Here is a 17957-nt window from a genome sequence, read left to right as displayed (position 1 = left end):
AACGTGTCGTCCACGTAACGGAAAAGCAAGTAGGTGGCAATACACCCGTGGATATTTTGATTATAATGATTATTTCCTGTGTGTCGCTCATCAATATTCGAAATGGCTCTAAGCACTATGGGACTTAACATCTGAGGTCTTCAGTCTCCTAGACTTACAACTACACAAACCTAAGTAACCTAAGGACATCACAGACATCCATGCCCGAGGCAGGATTCGAACCTGTGACCGTAGCAGCAGCGTGGTTCCGGACTGAAGCGGTTAGAACCGCTCGATCACAGCCGCCGGCCAACAGTGTTGGATCACTACCAGTTGCTAGTAAAGAGAAAGAAGATGCAGGATGAGCAACGCGTTTTGTTGGCAAGCGCAAGATTTAAATGAAATACTCACCAAACTGAAGTGGCAGACATTACAAAATGATACTAATGGCTCTGAGCACTATGGGTCTTAACTTCTGAGGTCATCAATCCCCTAGAACGTAGAACTAATTACACCTAACTAACCTAAGGACATCACACACATCCATGCCCGAGGCAGGATTCGAACCTGCGACCGTAGCGGTCGCGCGGTTCCAGACTGTAGCGCCTAGAACCGCTCGGTCACTCCGGCCGACGACATTATAAAAGAGTCGTTGTGTGACACAGAGGTTTTCTGTTGAAATTCTGAGAGCGTACATTCGGAGAACAGTCGTGCGCCATATATTTTTTTCAGATAGAAGCGTCACAAAAATACGAAAAATTTAGAGTAATTAGGTTTGCCGAAAGGCGTTCTTCCTAGGTTCTGTTCGAGAATGGAACAAAGAAAGAGAGAAGTGGTAGATGCACCACAAGTACCCTCCGCCATACACGATAAAGTGGCTTACAGAGAATAGATGTAGCGGCAGATGGTTCGTTGAAGTTTCTTTGAATTTACCGCGTTACCCAAAGTATAAAATAAAAAAAAGTAGAGTGAATCATCAAGTGATAAAAGTCACATATATAAGAATAATTCTGTTAACTGTGAATATTCTCTGTGTTGGTTAGTTCACTAATTTCAGTGATACATAATTAAACACACTACACCGTACTACTTTTACAGATTCAATTCGTCACAAAACAGTCCCAACTGTCCGATAATATAAAACACCTCAGCAGTGTCCTTCACTACAAGTTCTCGCAATTGCTTGGTTGGATAACACACTTAGAATAACACCATTTACGCAAATAATCGTAACAGAAAATGCAAATAGTTAGTGAACAAGAAATGAAGTACAGGTTTCTAAATACAATGACGTGGTGCCTCCAAAATTTTAATGTGAAAACCCTTGAAGCCTTTTAAATAAAACAAATGTTATTTACACTCTACGTCTTTATTCTTCGTTTATACATATTTGCAACCCTCTGCCACTAGCTGTCTCCAAATTGTAGCGAGTTAAATGGCGCTGTGCAACGTGTCTACGTCTGTGCTGAGAAATAGCCTGCTGTAATCGAACTTCAAATTCCAAGAGTTCGTCGAAACAAGAGCAACCTCTCTTTCAGCATGGTAATGCAGTACCACTCGCAACCGCTGCGACTTCTGCACCAATCTGACGCCTTGGGTTCCCTGTCATAGATCATCCTGCATACAGTCTCCACTTTGTCCTATCGAATTTTCATCTGTTCCCATAACTTAAAGTAAACCTTCGACATCCCCATTTTGTGTAGTGACGAAGCGGTGCAAGCAGAGATGATGTGACTCGGTGAACAGCCAAAACATTCTACAGTGACGATACCAAAAAACTGATCTCTCTTTGGGAGAAATGTGTTCATCATGAGGGTAACTATTTGAGAAATAAATGTATAGACATGAAGAGCAAAGACGTAAAATATTAATAGCTCTTTATTTAAAAACACGTAAGAATATTCCCATGAGAAATCCTCAGACACTGCTTTTCAGCACGCTCTAGTACGAGTTAGAAATGACTCGCATTCGGGAGGACGACGGTTCAATCCCGTCTCCGGCCATCCAGATTTAGGTTTTCCGTGATTTCCCTAAATCGTTTCAGGCAAATGCCGGGATGGTTCCTTTGAAAGGGCACGGCCGATTTCCTTCCCAATCCTTCCCTCACCCGAGCTTGCGCTCCGTCTCTAATGACCTCGTTGTCGACGGGACGTTAAACACTAACCACCACCACGAGTTAGAAATACCTTCTATTACTTTTACCTCACTTTAATCTTCCAAAAAAATCTATCCTGCCTCACCACGGTTAATTACAAAACTACTAAGCGTCTATATGGATGATATAGTGGTTGTAAGCATATAACATGTAACTAACGACAGCAGTCGAGAATGGCACCCTGCTCTTTGCAGTCCCAGTGGCAGACAGAGCGAAGATAAGACAATCAAATCTCGTACATAGAATTACGTAAATGAGAAATTTAATTTAAAGAGTGAGATGCTAAATGGGACCTATTAGCTGAAGTGATTCAAGGATCAATCACTTGATGTAAATGTATTTACACACTGCGATATGGTTAGTTAATGTGATTGTTGTGTGGGAACACAAGGAAAATTGGCTCCTGTCCGTAAACAGCTGGAAGCTGCGTTGACTACCATCTTCATGATTCTGGCTAATGCTCAACGTTGCGGTGAAATCGGAGCGCTGGTGATGAAATCTGCGAGACATGTGGTGCCGTCCGAATCTCCTGTTGACCTGGGTGTCGCTGCATCTTCTGATGAGAAATCTGCAGTTTTGAACAAACAACAAATTGTAGACGAGCTGTATTGTCACGAAGGGATCAAACTCCGCGTTGAGGGCGGTCTGAGTTGCATTTCCAGTTCAGCACCAATTTTATCGACATACATAAGCTCAAATAAAAGATGGAGTAAGTGTCCTGCGACCATACATAGCGTTTGTTTCTTAACGACAAATAAATAACTAGTATAAGAAAGGTTACTGGTGATAGAGTTTCTACATGTCGCCACTCCTGAATTTATTGTGATTCAACCTAACGTCTACTTGGTAGAGAAGGACTATCATGTTTAATGTGAATTACAGACCACAATGCCATTATACCTTCTCCACTTGGCGTTGCCAGAAAAGAATAGAATTTGTCTCGCCTTATCAAAAATCATCAGCAGAAGTTGGAATCGAACCCATACCTTAAGTATATGAAACTACCATCAATCCAACAGACCACCAAATCCTCTTCTCTGTGACTCATTTTTCTATTGTAACGCAGTTGCGCCACAGTAGATGAGAATTCTGGCACACAGGCTCCCTGTAGTGGTTTGCAGAATGTTCAGTACATTCATTTACTTGGTTGACCGAATCACCATGAAATAGCTGCCTCAGCTACCCAGTGCTTACATTCGAGTCTATTTTGTAATCACCGAAAAAAAAAATCACGTAACTGTCATCTACACAGAACTGCCAACAGTGTAGGATGCAGAAATTTAAATAGTGTAACCTCCCTACAAAATATAAAAAATAGTATAAATAATATTCACGTTTAGTGTAACCTCTCAACAGTAAAAGTTCCGTAACCTACCAATAATACAATATGATTAACCTCTCAATAAAATTATCGGTCACTTATAGCCTTTCAATAATGACTGTGAATTTAACCTCGTAAATTTTGGACGTCAGCAGTGCTGCGTCATGTCCCTGAAAGATCATACTGAATAAATTGAAAATTCTTACCTCAATAAGGTCGCCGGATAACGCTTATATATCTGCTCCTATAAGAAATTTTTCTGGCACAGCCGAGTGCAATGCTGGCCGATAGATCTGTCATGTATAAAAAGAACATATGATTTTTCTTTGCAATATAATCGGGATGACCAAGGATTGGAGAAATTAGTAAATTCTTTAAATTGAAATGAATGATTGTACTGGAAAGGACGTATGACAGGGATGTGTTTTGTCACCCTTACTCTTCAATCTACACATCGACGAAGCCATGACAAAAACAAAAGAACGATTCAAGAGTGGAGTTTACGTTCGGGTGAAAGATTATCAATGATGAGATTCTCTTGTGACATTGCTATTCTCAGTGTAGGTGAACATGTATAACAGGGTCTACTGAACAGAATGAACAGTATAATGGGTACAGAATATCGATTGAGAGTAAACCGAACGAAAAGGAAATGTAGCAGAAATAAGAATAGCGAGTAATTTAACATCAAAATTGTTGATCACAATGTGCATGAAGTAGTAAAGGAATTCTGTTACCATGATTGACTAAGCAAGCACGAAATGAAAGGCAGACTACCAAGGTAAAAAGGGCAACGTTGGTAAGAGAATTCTTCTAGTTTTTAACATAGTGATACGTTCGTATTGATTTGCACACATCAAAAATAGGTTCGCATCACCTCGGTTCCGAGAGTTCCAGACCCTGCACAGAAAATTGGAATACAGAGCAACATAAACATCATTTATGCCCTTTTTATTGCTCATGGAAACCATACATTGCATGTTGTACCACCATACAATGAGACCTTCAGCGGTGGTGGTCCAGATTGCTGTACACACCGGTACCTCTAATACCCAGTAGCACGTCCTCTTGCATTGATGCACGCCAGTATTCGTCGTGGCATACTAGCCACGAGTTCATCAAGACACTGTTCGTCCAGATTCTCCCACTCCTCAACAGGGATTCGGTGTAGATCCCTCATACTGGTTGGGGGTCACGTCGTAGATAAACAGCCCTTTTCAGTCTATCCTAGGCATGTTTGATAGGTGTCATGTCTGGAGAACATGCTGGTCACTCTGGTCGAGCAATGCGTTATGCTGAAGGAAGTCATTCACGAGATGTGCACGATGGGGTCACGAATTGTCATCCATGTTGACGAATGCATCACAAATAAGCTGTCGTTATGGTGGCACTATCGGTCGGAGGATGGCAGTCACGTATCTTAGAGCAATTACGGCGCCATCCATGACCACCAGCGGCGCACGTCGGCTCCCCATAATGCCACCCCAAAACATCAGGGAACCTCCACCTTGCTGGACTCGCTGGACAGTGTGTCCAAGGCGTTCAGCCTGACCGGGTTGCCTCCAAACACGTCTCGGATGATCGTTTGGTTGAAGGCATATACGACACTCATCGGTGAAGAGAACATGATTACAATCCTGAGTGGTCCGTTTGGCATGTTGTTGGGCCCATCTGTACCGCACCGCATGGTGTCGTGGATGCAAAGAATGACCTCGCCATGGACGTCGGGACTAACGTTGCGCATCATGCAGCCTATTGCGCACAGTTTGAGTCGTAACACGACGTCCTGTGGCTGCACGAAAAGCATTATTCAACTTGATGGCGGTGCTGTCAGTGTTCCTCTGACCCATAATCCGTAGGTAGCGGTCATTCACTGCAGTAGTAGCCCTTGGGCGGCCTGAGCGAGGCATGTCATCGACAGTTCCCGTCTCGCTGTATCTCCTCCATGTCCGAACAACATCGCTTTGGTTCACTTCAAGACGTCTGGACACTTCCCTTGTAGAGAGCCCTTCCTGGCACAAAGTAGCTATGCGGACGCGATCGAACAGCGGTATTGACCGTCTAGGCATGGTTGAACTACAGACAACACGAGCCGTGTTCCTCCTTTCTGGTGGAAAGACCAGACCTGATCAGCTGCCGGACACCCTCTGCTCATGCATGATTGTTTGCATATTTGGGAGGGTTTAGTGCCATCCCTGAGCAGTCAATGGGACTGTGTATGTTGTACAACATCCACAGTCAACGTCTCTCTTCAGGAGTTCTGGGAACCGTGGTGGTGCAAAACTTTTTTTGATGTGTGTAATTTGGGTATTCTAACGGTAGTGCTTTGATTTTTTCTTGGGCATACCCTGAGAGCACTGATTTTCTGCGGGCGCCGGTAGATGGACGCCGAGCAAGCCTACAAGAGGAGATTGGGGCTGGAGTAGTACTTCAGTGGCAGTATGCTAACAATATCTGATACACGAGTTGCTGCCCAGGACAGTGACAAATGTTAGTTTTCCTGTTCGGGGGTGGCTACGTGATTCCACATACGAACTCGTCAGTTCCTCAGTGGCATTTGCCTTGCTGGTCTGGAGCGTTTCCATGGGGAAAGCTACTTTTAATTCCACCGCAAAAGTACTTCACTGAGATCTATTTGCTGCAAGACCATTGTGGAGGTTGCCATCATACAATGGAAGTTAATGGGGAGCTCCCGTCTACGAATCACATGTTAGTGCGGCACTAAGTGAATGAACTTAAGTTTGATGTGATTCGATGCTGACAGTGCTCATGGGATGTCGGATGCCTCAACATTTAAGATTTCTTTTGTTTTAAATTTCCTGAGGGAGTGCCACTGGTAACACTGTTACATCCTAAGTGTTTCTAGTAATCGTAAGTACATGCTGCCTTGGTGACATCTTACTTCCGATGCCGGACGTAAGTACCGACTTCCAAACAAAGTTTTCAGATCGAGTCCTTGTCGTTTTGTCTTGGTAAACACTGCGTTGTAATTTGAACTATTTTAAAATAATTTCTGATGAGTGGTCTACGTCTCATTTTAGCGCTTTTAACTATTTGTTGTTATTGTTTGTTATTGGCGTCTCTGTTTTACATTATTGATGCTTTTAAAATAAATTTTGGTAAGTGGTGTAATCTGATTTTTGTCGCATTTAAATCATTTTTTTACGTTACTGATGGTTCAAATGGCTCTGAGCACTATGGGACTCAACTGCTGAGGTCATTAGTCCCCTAGAACTTAGAACTAGTTAAACCTAACTAACCTAAGGACATCACAAACATCCATGCCCGAGGCAGGATTCGAACCTGCGACCGTAGCGGTCTTGCGGTTCCAGACTGCAGCACCTTTACGTTACTGATGTTTTTACTATAACTTTCTGCTTTTGGGAGCCTTTGAATAATTCCTTGATATTGTTCCTTATCGGGGCCTTGGTAATATTTTGATTTTGGGTGCGTTTCTGTGTGGTAATTGTATTACTTTAATAAAGGCAGTCAGATTACCAATGCGAGCTTGATGTAAATTTCTTGTACTGAAACAAAATTGTTTAATTTTTCTACTAAGCGTGAACTCAATCGCTTACCACTGCCGTGAACGATCACTCACTTCAGATACCGTTCGAATAGTAAACATTACAGCATTAAGTCTTTGAACAAAATCGTGAACGTGGGCTTTCCACGACAGATTCCTATGCATCTGAACACCTAGAAATTTGAACTGTTCAGCAGCACGAAATTTACTAAATGACTTCAACACAGAAAACTCTATAAAACACCGCGAGCGAATTTTTTTCAAAAGTTTATTAAATCGTTATTTAGCCACAAACAGCATGAAAACCTGCTGAAAACTATTATATTTAATAACTGTATAGAAGTGCACAAATAACTTTTTCAGTTCCCAGTTTTATAACCGCTACAGCTCAACTGCACGCCACTAAATGTAAACACATTACTGAGGTGTGAGGCTTGAACGAACGACGTAAGCACACTCACGAACAACAGACCACTCGAGTCAACAACACAGGGAGAAAGAGTGAGATTACTGAAAATCCACTAATAAGTTACTTTTATAGCAAATATTAACACAAATAAACCTCAAAGTAAGTAACCGAAGAATAAAACCTAGTGACGAGCAATGTCAGTCCAGCACACTTGAAGTCACACCGCGTCATCGAAATTTTTCCGTTATCTTGCAGCCTACCATGTAAAATACTCAGCTTACTAAAACATTACCCCGTAAGGAAGGCCATTGCAACACCGACGAAATATTGGTTATTTTGGTATTTTATACGATGATGCGGTAGTACACCAAAAACGACTGTACTGAAATAATTGTTATACGTCTAGATGGTACGCAGAGCGCAATTGCGTACGTAGTTTTCACAAAGCAAATAGTACACCAGGGTTTGGTACCTAAAGGGTATTCATTTTTCTTTTTTTTTCCGGAGCAGTGTGTATGTGGAGAAGTGACACAAGCATTTACAGTACATTCCCAATCCCTGCGCCCCCTTCCACTTGCCACGGCCCATTGCACTTCCCTTTCTGCGATGTCGTTTGACGATACGTACCAGCGGGACAGGCGAATCGCTTTTCAAATTACCGTCCCCACCCCGTGTTTTCGATGCTAATCGCAAAAGCGTCCGGCGCAAATGCGTTCCACTACCTGTTTATGAAAGCAATAAAGTCACGCGTGTGCATTTGCGATTAAGCGGCGGTGAACAAGATAGTGGACTGACCGTTTGCGCTCGAGTTGCGCAAAAAAAAGGCGGAAAAGGGAAGGGAAAAAATGCGGTGCTCTGGAAACACGCAACACAATATCTTTCGGTGGAACGCGCGGAGCAAAATTAAAACTATTTTGCCTACGTGCTGGCTCGCGCTCTAATTAAACGGGTCTATGTGTGCGGCGAACTGCGAATGTGAATCATCGCTTTGACACCTCCGCAACAGCAATGAGTGTTCTGATAAATAGGTCGATAATGCTATGTTTGCATTTCGATGAAAATCAGCTTTTTCGCAGAAGTGAACTGTTTTTTGTATCTCTTGGACATCAGACTCGGCGCTGGCGTTTAACAGGAAACCTATATTAAGCTTTAGCCGACATATTTGTTATTTGGCGCTGTGAGAAACTGGTTTTTTGTACGCAACGCCTTTTTACGACTTGACACTCAGGTGGGCAGCCATAATTACGGGAAAAAATCGCAGCATCAAAAAACAATTAATGTCAAGTAATGAAATTTCATGAATACATTTGTCTAGTAACGTATTTAAGTGATTAACACTGCAAGATCACAAGTTAATGTGAGAGGATACAAGCCATTGTAAATGTGAAATGCTGATACATTAACAACCTGTATAACCGCCAGAACGTTGTATGCAAAGGTGCATGCATTTCATGCACTGCATCGTACAATCAGTTTGTGGGATAGAGTTCCATACGTGTTGCACTTCGGCGGTCAGTATAGGCAGTGCTGTTTTTCTGGGGGAACGCTGGGGGATGCGTATCCCTAAACTTTTTCGTCGATAATGCAATTTTTTTACGATGTTGAGAACTTGGAAGAGTGCCAAAGATTTATTTCACGGACGTAAATTTTTTCCTTAATTTTGTAGTGTTGGTAATTGCAATACAAACGATACCAGTGCAGTTTTTGGTGTTAAAAGCGATGTCATTGACTGTTTCAAGCATTTATAAGCTGCGGCAACCGTTCTCAACAACTGAATCGCTGGCAGCCAGTTCGACAAGCATGTAGTGCCCTCGCCCGCTAATAGTGGGCGATGGTAATGCTAAACGGATATGTGTACGCTGAACCGCCGAGCTACCGATAGATGTCTCTACGGTCCCCCTACCATGCCATCTTTGTTTTGTTGCTTTTTAATCGTTTGCGTTTGCTGTTCCGTTCTTGTCGGTTGTGCGAAGTTTTCAGCGTGTCCTGTCTTTCATTACAACTTGTAAGTTATGTTGAAGGTTAGAGATTAGCAGCAAACTAACGAACTATTTTACTTTTTCTCCTGCACCTAAAAAACAAAAAACTGTCAATAATTCGTGTGCGAGTGGAAAGCCAGGAAGTTCATCAGTGGATGACGAAAGTGAAACTGTAAACCTGAGCACCAAACTTACGTGTAAAAATGCAGTGAACGAACGTGTGCATGATAGAAAATTAAATGATCGTCCAGAATGTTGGACTTTGGAACAATAAATCGCATTTTGTGAGAAAAATGACTGGTTGATCGTTTGAAACAAGAAACTTGGCTGCAGAATTTGCAAAGAAGTAGGAAGTTTAAGCGTAGAAAGAAATAAACAAGGCATGGGCATTGCACAGCCTTGGGGTACAGTATCTGTGTCATCTTCAGGTGGTTCCAGAAAAGAGGAAATGGTTTCTTTGCGTAAAGTCAACTGAAGAGTCCAATACTTTTTTTTTTTTTTTTTTTTGTAGTTCGACGTGTTGATGACGTCATGGCTAAAAGCAGACGGGTGGTATCCCATGCTTCTTTTTATAAGTAATTTTCACTGCATTATATCCAATGTCGGAGTACCCTCAAACTATTTTTTAGAAAAAAATCACTGAGTATAGGCATGGTTAATGCTGGTTGTGGATGACGCTGCAGTTGTCGTCCGATGATGTCCCATATGTGCTCGACTGGAGACACATGTCCAAACTTTTGAGAGCGTGTTGGGTTGCAACAGCAGTATGTGGATGATCCTGTTGGAGAACACCCTCTAGAATGCTGTTAATGAATGGCAACACAATAAGTCGAATCAACTGTAAGGTTGGGTGGGATAACCACGAGGATGCTCCCGCATCCCAGACCATAACTCCATGTGCAGGTCCGGTGTGTCTAGGACGCAGAAGGTTGGGTACAGATCCTCAAATGGCCTCCTCCTAAGAAACAAGGAGCCGTCACTGGCATCGAGACACAGCCGGCTTTCCATCAGAAAACACAACAAACCTCCACCATGTCCTCCACTGACTTCTCGCTTCACACTACTGAAGTGGCAGATGGCGGTTGTTTGGAGTCAGTCGAATGAATGCGACAGGGCATCTGGATCGGAGCTGTCCTCGAAGTAACCAATTTGTAACAGTTCGTTCTGTCACTGTGGTGCCAGCTGCTGCTAAAATTGATGCTTCAGATGCAGTACGATGTGCCGGAGCCTTACGCCAAACAGGATGGTCTTCCCTGTCGGTAGAGTCACGTCGCCTTCTGGAGCCCGGTCTTCTTGCGACTGTACATTCTCGTGACCACCACTGCCAGCAGTCATGTACAGTGGCTACATTCCTGCCAAGTCTTTATGCAGTATCGAAGAAGGAACCCTCAGCTTCTCATAGAGGCATTATACGACCTCGTTCAAATTAAATGGGTATTTATAACGGCGCCTTTGTCACCTTAAAAGCATTGTTGACTAATATCAACTCACCACGTCCAGTCTTAAAGGTAGCTAACGCCCACGACCGTTACAGCGTGTATTTAAAGCAAACATCATCCTCACTGTGATGCTGCTAGCGCGACTGATGTGAAATCTGAATAGACATTATCTTTCAGATGTAGAAACACGCCTAAAAACTTTCGTTTACGCCACACAACTTCTTCTTGGTGTTGCGATTTTTTTTCCTTGATAGAATATTCTTAACGTACAGCTGATAGCAGATATCAATTAGCCGTCAGTGTCTAGGGATATCAATTTCCTCTCAATATAACAAACGTACCACAGGAAATAACACTGGTGTCAGTGCTGTGACGAAACGACACGATTTCACACGTGCCTGCTCTCATCAGAACCTCTTCGACTTCTTGGGATATGTTTAAGCTATTAATAATCATATTATCTATTGTATGAACGAAACTAATGAAAAAATAAGACTCAAAACAATTGAGATTTCTGTAAGAGACCTAATAAGCGTTTTCCGTCTAAAAAGCTCCAAAATGATGGTTCCCCTTCCCTGTTGGTGTCCGACTGATGAGCGATACAACGGATGCCGGTTATAACGTAACTTTCACACTGCTGCCCCTCCTTGCCTCTTCTATAAGCACTTCACTTCATTAACAGACAGAACGGCTGCCGAAAATTCTAATAAGTGTAGCGTAAATATCTCCGTTTTAAATGCAGACGTTTCTTTTGATTGCACTGATCACAGTTTATTGTTTCTTTGTATGTTTATTGAAATTATTCGGTTGCTCTTCCACGTTACCTATAGGTTAACGAAGTATACTGACTGGCAGGCGACGTAACAATACAACCACATTCGTTTCGTTAACACTGAGTTTCATCGCTACGTCACTGTACAAAATGACGTTATGATTTTAGACAGTGGTCTCAAAGTTTTAGTGATACTTTTGACAGGGCATTAATTTCTCACGTTACCGTACAGAATCGCAGTTGATAATTTAATATCCGACGCGGAATTTGTAATACGCGATCTATGATTCACCCAGAACTGACACATCTCTGTATCTACTACATGTAGCAGGCACCGTAAGTGTCACGACTTTTAACAAAATTCCACCTTTTAACTCAGAGTGCCAATTTGCACAATGGCTTGCTCATCACGTCAAAGAAATATCACTTTCATTTGCACGATCGCTTACTCATCAAGAAACCATCACTTCAAGATTTCGAATGACTCATCGCATTTAACTAATAATTGCTGTCACGCGAGGTCCTTTCTCGATTAGCCTATACTCCGGTCTCTGAATTGGAGGTGAATATCCGTCCAACATACGGGCGAAACACGTACTAATCTTGTGCTCTCATGACTTTCAGCTACTCATCCGCTAATGATAGGTGAAGCCATCCTCAGAGAGCTTGTGAATAAAAGTAGCCGATAAACATCCTGCCACTAGCCTACATGTGTCCCTGACAGTTAGGTCTACTTTTTTGACATGAGATGATGAATAAATAACTTGGGACGTGAATCTAAGTGCGTAAGCTTCAGGGGCAGTGTCAATTTGAATAAATTCTTTTGAGCCCTTGGCTGCATTTTTAAACTTTTAAAACTGACATTTCGACGTTCTTTGGAGTGGTCCTCTATAGTCAGGCTAAAGAGAGCAGCTACAAGGACGGTCTTAAAATTTCTTTTCGTTCTAATGCCAAATAAAGTACAATATTCAGTAGCTGACAGTGATTTGGATTCCTAACGCAGCTTAGTATCGATTTAGAAGAAAAGTGTGAGATACTGAGGCTGCTAGGTATGATCACAGCTCGCTCTCAAAGAGGGCGGAATTTCAGCAGTGTTACACATGGACCTGTGCACTTACTAGTGATAGGTCAGTCGACTATTTTTAACACCCAATTGGTCAGTCGATTGTCTTTTTCGTTCAGTCGAATCAAAGAATCGTACGAAACTAGTCTCTGCGGTCATTTCAACTGTACGAATGTTTTCACTCACTCACTGGGCGTAAGGGTTTCGCTCTGTGCGAGGCAAAAAAATGGCTTTGAGCACTATGAGACTTAACTGCGGAGTTCATCAGTCCCCTAGAACTTGTTGTTATTGTTGCAGTCTTCAGTCCTGAGACTGGTTTGATGCAGCTCTCCATGCTACTCTAACCTGTGCAAGCTTCTTCATCTCCCAGTACCTACTGCAAACTACATCCTTATGAATCTGTTCAGTGTATTCATCTCTTGGTCTCCCTCTACGATTTTTACCCTCCACGCTGCCCTCCAATACTAAATTGGTGATCCCTTGATGCCTCAGAACATGTCCTACCAACAGATCCCTTCTTCTAGTCAAGTTGTGGCACAAACTTCTCTTCTCCCTATTCAATACCTCCTTATTAGTTATATGATCTACCCACCTAATCTTCAGCATTCTTCTGTAGCATCACATTTCGAAAGCTTCTATTCTATTCTTGCCCAAACTAGTTATCGTCCATGTTTCACTTCCATACCTGGCTACGCTCCATACAAATACTTTCAGAAACAAACTTCCTGACACTTAAATCTATACTCGACGTTAACAAATTTCTCTTCTTCAGAAACGCTTGCCTTGCCATTACCAGTCTACATTTGATATGCTCTCTATTATTTTGCTCCCCAGATAGCAAAACTCCTTTACTACTTTAAGTGTCTCATTTCCTAATCTAATTCCCTCAGCATCACCCGACTTAATTCGACTACATTCCATTATCCTCGTTTTGCTTTTGTTGATGTTCATTTTAGACCCTCCTTTCATGACATTGTCCATTCCGTTCAACTGCTCTTCCAAGTACTTTGCTGTCTCTGACAGAATTACAATGTCATCGGCAAACCTCAAAGTTTTTATTTCTTCTCCATGGATTTTAATACCTACTCCGAATTTTTCTTTTGTTTCCTTCACTGCTTGCTCAATATACGGATTGAATAACATCGGGGATAGGATACAACCCTGACTCACTCCCTTCCCAACCACTGCTTCCCTTTTATGCCCCTCGACTCTTATAACTGCCATCTGGTTTCTGTACAAATTGTAAATAGCCTTTCGCTCCCTGTATTTTAGCCCTGCCAACTTCAGAATTTGAAAGAGAGTATTCCAGTCAACATTGTCAAAAGCTTTCTCTAAGTCTACAAATGCTAGAAACGTAGGTTTGCCTTTCCTTAATCTAGCTTCTAAAATAAGTCGTAGGGTCAGCATTGCCTCACGTGTTCCAATATTTCTACGGAATCCAAACTGATCTTCCCCGAGGTCGGCTTCTACCAGTTTTTCCATTCTTCTGTAAGGAATTCGCGTTAGTATTTTGCATCTGTGACTTATTAAACTGATTGTTGGGTAGTTTTCACATCTGTCAGCACCTGCTTTCTTTGGGATTGGAATTATTATATTCTTCTTGAAGTCTGAGGGAATTTCACCTGTCTCATACATCTTGCTCACCAGATAGTAGAGTTTTGACAGGACTGGCTCTCCCAAGGTCGTCAGTAGTTCTAATGGTACGTTGTCTATTCCTGGGGCCTTGTTTCGACTCAGGTCTTTCAGTGCTCTGTCAAACTCTTCACGCAGGATCGTATCTAGATACGAACTTAGAACTTAGAACTACTTAAACCTAACTAACCTAAGGACATCACACACATCCATGCCCGAGGCTGGATTCGAACCTGCGACCGTAGCGGTCGAGCGGTTCCATACTGTAGCGCCTAGACCCGCTCGGATACTCCGGCTGGCTGTGCGAGGCAACTGCCTGAAACAAGTCTTCGTCGCTTTCACTCACCTACCGTGCGTGAGTGGTTGCATTCAACGCGAGACAAACGGCTGACAAATCTCTGTCAGTTGCGGCCGTTCTATGAATGTTTTCACTCAGTCTCCGAGTTTGAGTGATTTTATATCTATATTTTTCTAGCCTTTACAATTATACGTGAACCGTGACTAGGGCTGACAACTTTTTTTCAGAGACAAATAAAGTATTTCATTTCAAGGACACGTGAAAAAATATATTTATAACAATAATGTATTTGCAAAATGTACTTAATGTAACGCCACAATTACCAATTTTCGTACTTGTGGCATTAAAAATCGATATTTGCTTGATTTCAAAAGTTTAATATCTGGTGCTGCACAGTAAATTTATGAATATATAAATGAACAACAACGTTTTCCTTGGGTCGGTTTCTCGTCTTGTTTGTTCGGTAAAAATTTTTCAGTTGATTTTAAATTAACTTCCATGCAATCTAGAGACTTGTAACTTTCAACATAGCTCAAATATGTATGAAACAGCAATATTAACTCACTTTCGTTTCTGGTGCGTGACAGAGAGTACTGAGCTAAAACTACTATTTCTCTCTTTTCCTGTTCCAATCGCGAATGTTTCGCAGATAAGGGAGATAGCTGCTAAGATCCCGCGTGAGCTCGATTCTCTCTAATTTTTACATTCAGGGTCCTTCAGCGAGATATATGTACGAGGAAGCAATAAACTGATTGACTCAGTTGAAGAGAAACTGAAATAAACCTGAAATTTACCACGTGTCCCTGTTGTAATCTCATCGATATATTTGAAATAAACTGAAAAATTTCACGTGCACAAGACTAAAAATCAGAAAATAATTATTTAAATAAAATTTTTAATGTAATGTTCTTTTTCACTGGAAAAGAAAGAATGAATAATTCAGTCAATACGCAAACCTGCAATCGTGTCGAATGTTTTCATTCAGTTGCTGCCACATGCTGTTTTCATCCAAAAAATAAATGAATAGTAATCCAACAGAGAAAACTACAACCGAATCACTCGATCGTTTTCATTCGGCTGCTCGCTTAGACTGAATTCGGTCAAAAGAATGAATGAATAGTCCGACCAACTGGACGACTGTTTTCATTCAGATGCTCCCACAGTCTAGTTTCACTCAAAACAATAAACGAATAATTCAAATGATACGTAAAACTACAGCCGAATGCCTCGATTATTTTCCAACAACCGAAAGAATCGATTATTTTAATTCGGTCGTTCCCATCACTCTGAGATAAGCTTCTTTATTTCTAAGACGAAAGGCTCTGCTTACTTTCACTGTATTATCACCTACAGATGATATCAACAGAAGCAGCAAATGGTTTAAGAATAGTACGATTCGTTTTGAATAAGAGGGTACGAAAGATGGTGAGTTACTGTGAACAGTGCAGTGGTAGGATTGTTCTTATCAGAATCGGCATCAAACCAATACGAAAACAATATGAAACAATAATTTGTCTTCGTCATAAATTTTTATTAAACATTAAAAATTATATGTCACTGGTAACTGCTTTCGATCATGTCTAGATCATAATCACTTCATGTCTCTCGAATACAAAAAATAATATATCTTAGGAGTGATAACAGGTACTAAAATTATACAATTCATCTAAAAAGTAGAATGTGGAAACACAATCAGATTTTTATACCATAAGGTGTTGAGGAGGGACGATGAGCGGACTTCTGACAAGTGTCAGAAGACACCTTCAGCAACTGCAAAATAGCGCGAAAAACGCTATACGTCATAACGGGGAAGCTCCACCATTCGCTTTTTTCCGATGATGTTTTGAAAAATTATTAACCAAGACAACAATTCAGGTATAATGGTGACTTAATAAGCGGAAGATCAAGCGACGGAGAAAGTATATGAGGAGACTTAGCCTAAACTAATAGTCGTGGAGGAATGGAACATGGTAGCGGAGGTAGGAAAAAAGAGACAGAGTTATCGGAGAACATGTGGTTCTTACTAGGAAAGAGACAGAGTAAAAATTGAGTTCTGGAATAAATTTCAGTTAATAATGGCGAATTCAGTGCTCAGAAACCACAAGAGGTATACTTTGAGAAGGCCTGGAGATAAGGACAGTTTCCAGTTGCATTACATCATGGTCAAATAGAGATTCGCAAATCAGACTTTGGATTGTAATACACCCCCAGGAGTCGCTATAGACTCAGATCACACTTTAATAGTGATGCGAGAGCAGATTGAACTTTAAGCGGATCGTTCGGAAGAATCAGTGTGGAAAGGAGTGGAATAATTGAAATACTGAAGTACAGAGGAATGATGTCATGTGTGTAAATCTTTCCAAGGCTGTAAACACACAGACAATGAATACGACATTAGACAAATCATTTGAAGAGGACTTCTCTAAAAGGGCTGTCACAGACACTGGATACACAAACATAGGTACAAGCTAGGTACTTGCGAACAAACTTTGGATATCAGAAGAAATCAATTGATTGACGAAAGAAGAAAGTACAAAATCTTTCTGAGAAAGACGGGAATAAAGCAATATAAGCCACTCAGGAATGAAATAATGGAAAGTATAGAGAAGCCAAGGCAAAAAGGTTGCAAAAACGGTTGCAGAAATGTGAAGGAAGAATTTGTCTTCGGGAGTATGGATTCAGTGTGTAGAAACGTCAAAACAAATTTGGATTAAATTAAAAGCAAGGTCGTCAACATTAAAAGTGCATTGGGAATTCCTCTACTAAACACAGAGAAGACAGCGGATTGGTGGAAACTGTACAATGAAGGCCTCTAGGAGTGTGAGGACTTGTCTGATATGACAGAAGAAGAAATAGGAGTCGACATGGGAGACACAGGCATTCAGTCACAGAGCCAGAATTAAATGGACATGCTGTATGATGGACTTGGGATCAAATAAGGCAGGAGGAAGTTCTGTAATCATTGGGGGAAATATTTGAATGGCTTCTGGTAACAATTAATGTAACGAATTTGGTATTTTTTGTCTTTATTGTACGGTAATAATGACTCAAAGTTCACGCAAGACTGTGTATTACTGTAATGCACTACATTCAAATTTATGCTTCATAGTGGACATTGATGAAAGAGATTTAGTAACCGAGAACAGAGTGAGACAGAACCTATCACCGATGTTATTCACTCTATACATCAAGCAAGTAATAAAGGAAGCGAATGAGAAATTTGGAAAGAATTCACGGAGCGTAAACAAAAACTGTAATCAGAATAAGATTTTCACTCTGCAGCGGAGTGTGCGCTGATATGAAACTTCCTGGCAGATTAAAACTGTATGCCCGACCGAGACTCGAACTCGGGACCTTTGCCTTTCGCGGGCAAGTGTTCTACCA

This window comes from Schistocerca serialis, chromosome 6 (assembly GCF_023864345.2).
Source record: "Schistocerca serialis cubense isolate TAMUIC-IGC-003099 chromosome 6, iqSchSeri2.2, whole genome shotgun sequence".
NCBI lineage: Eukaryota > Metazoa > Arthropoda > Insecta > Orthoptera > Acrididae > Schistocerca > Schistocerca serialis.
This window is presented reverse-complemented; position numbering follows the sequence as displayed.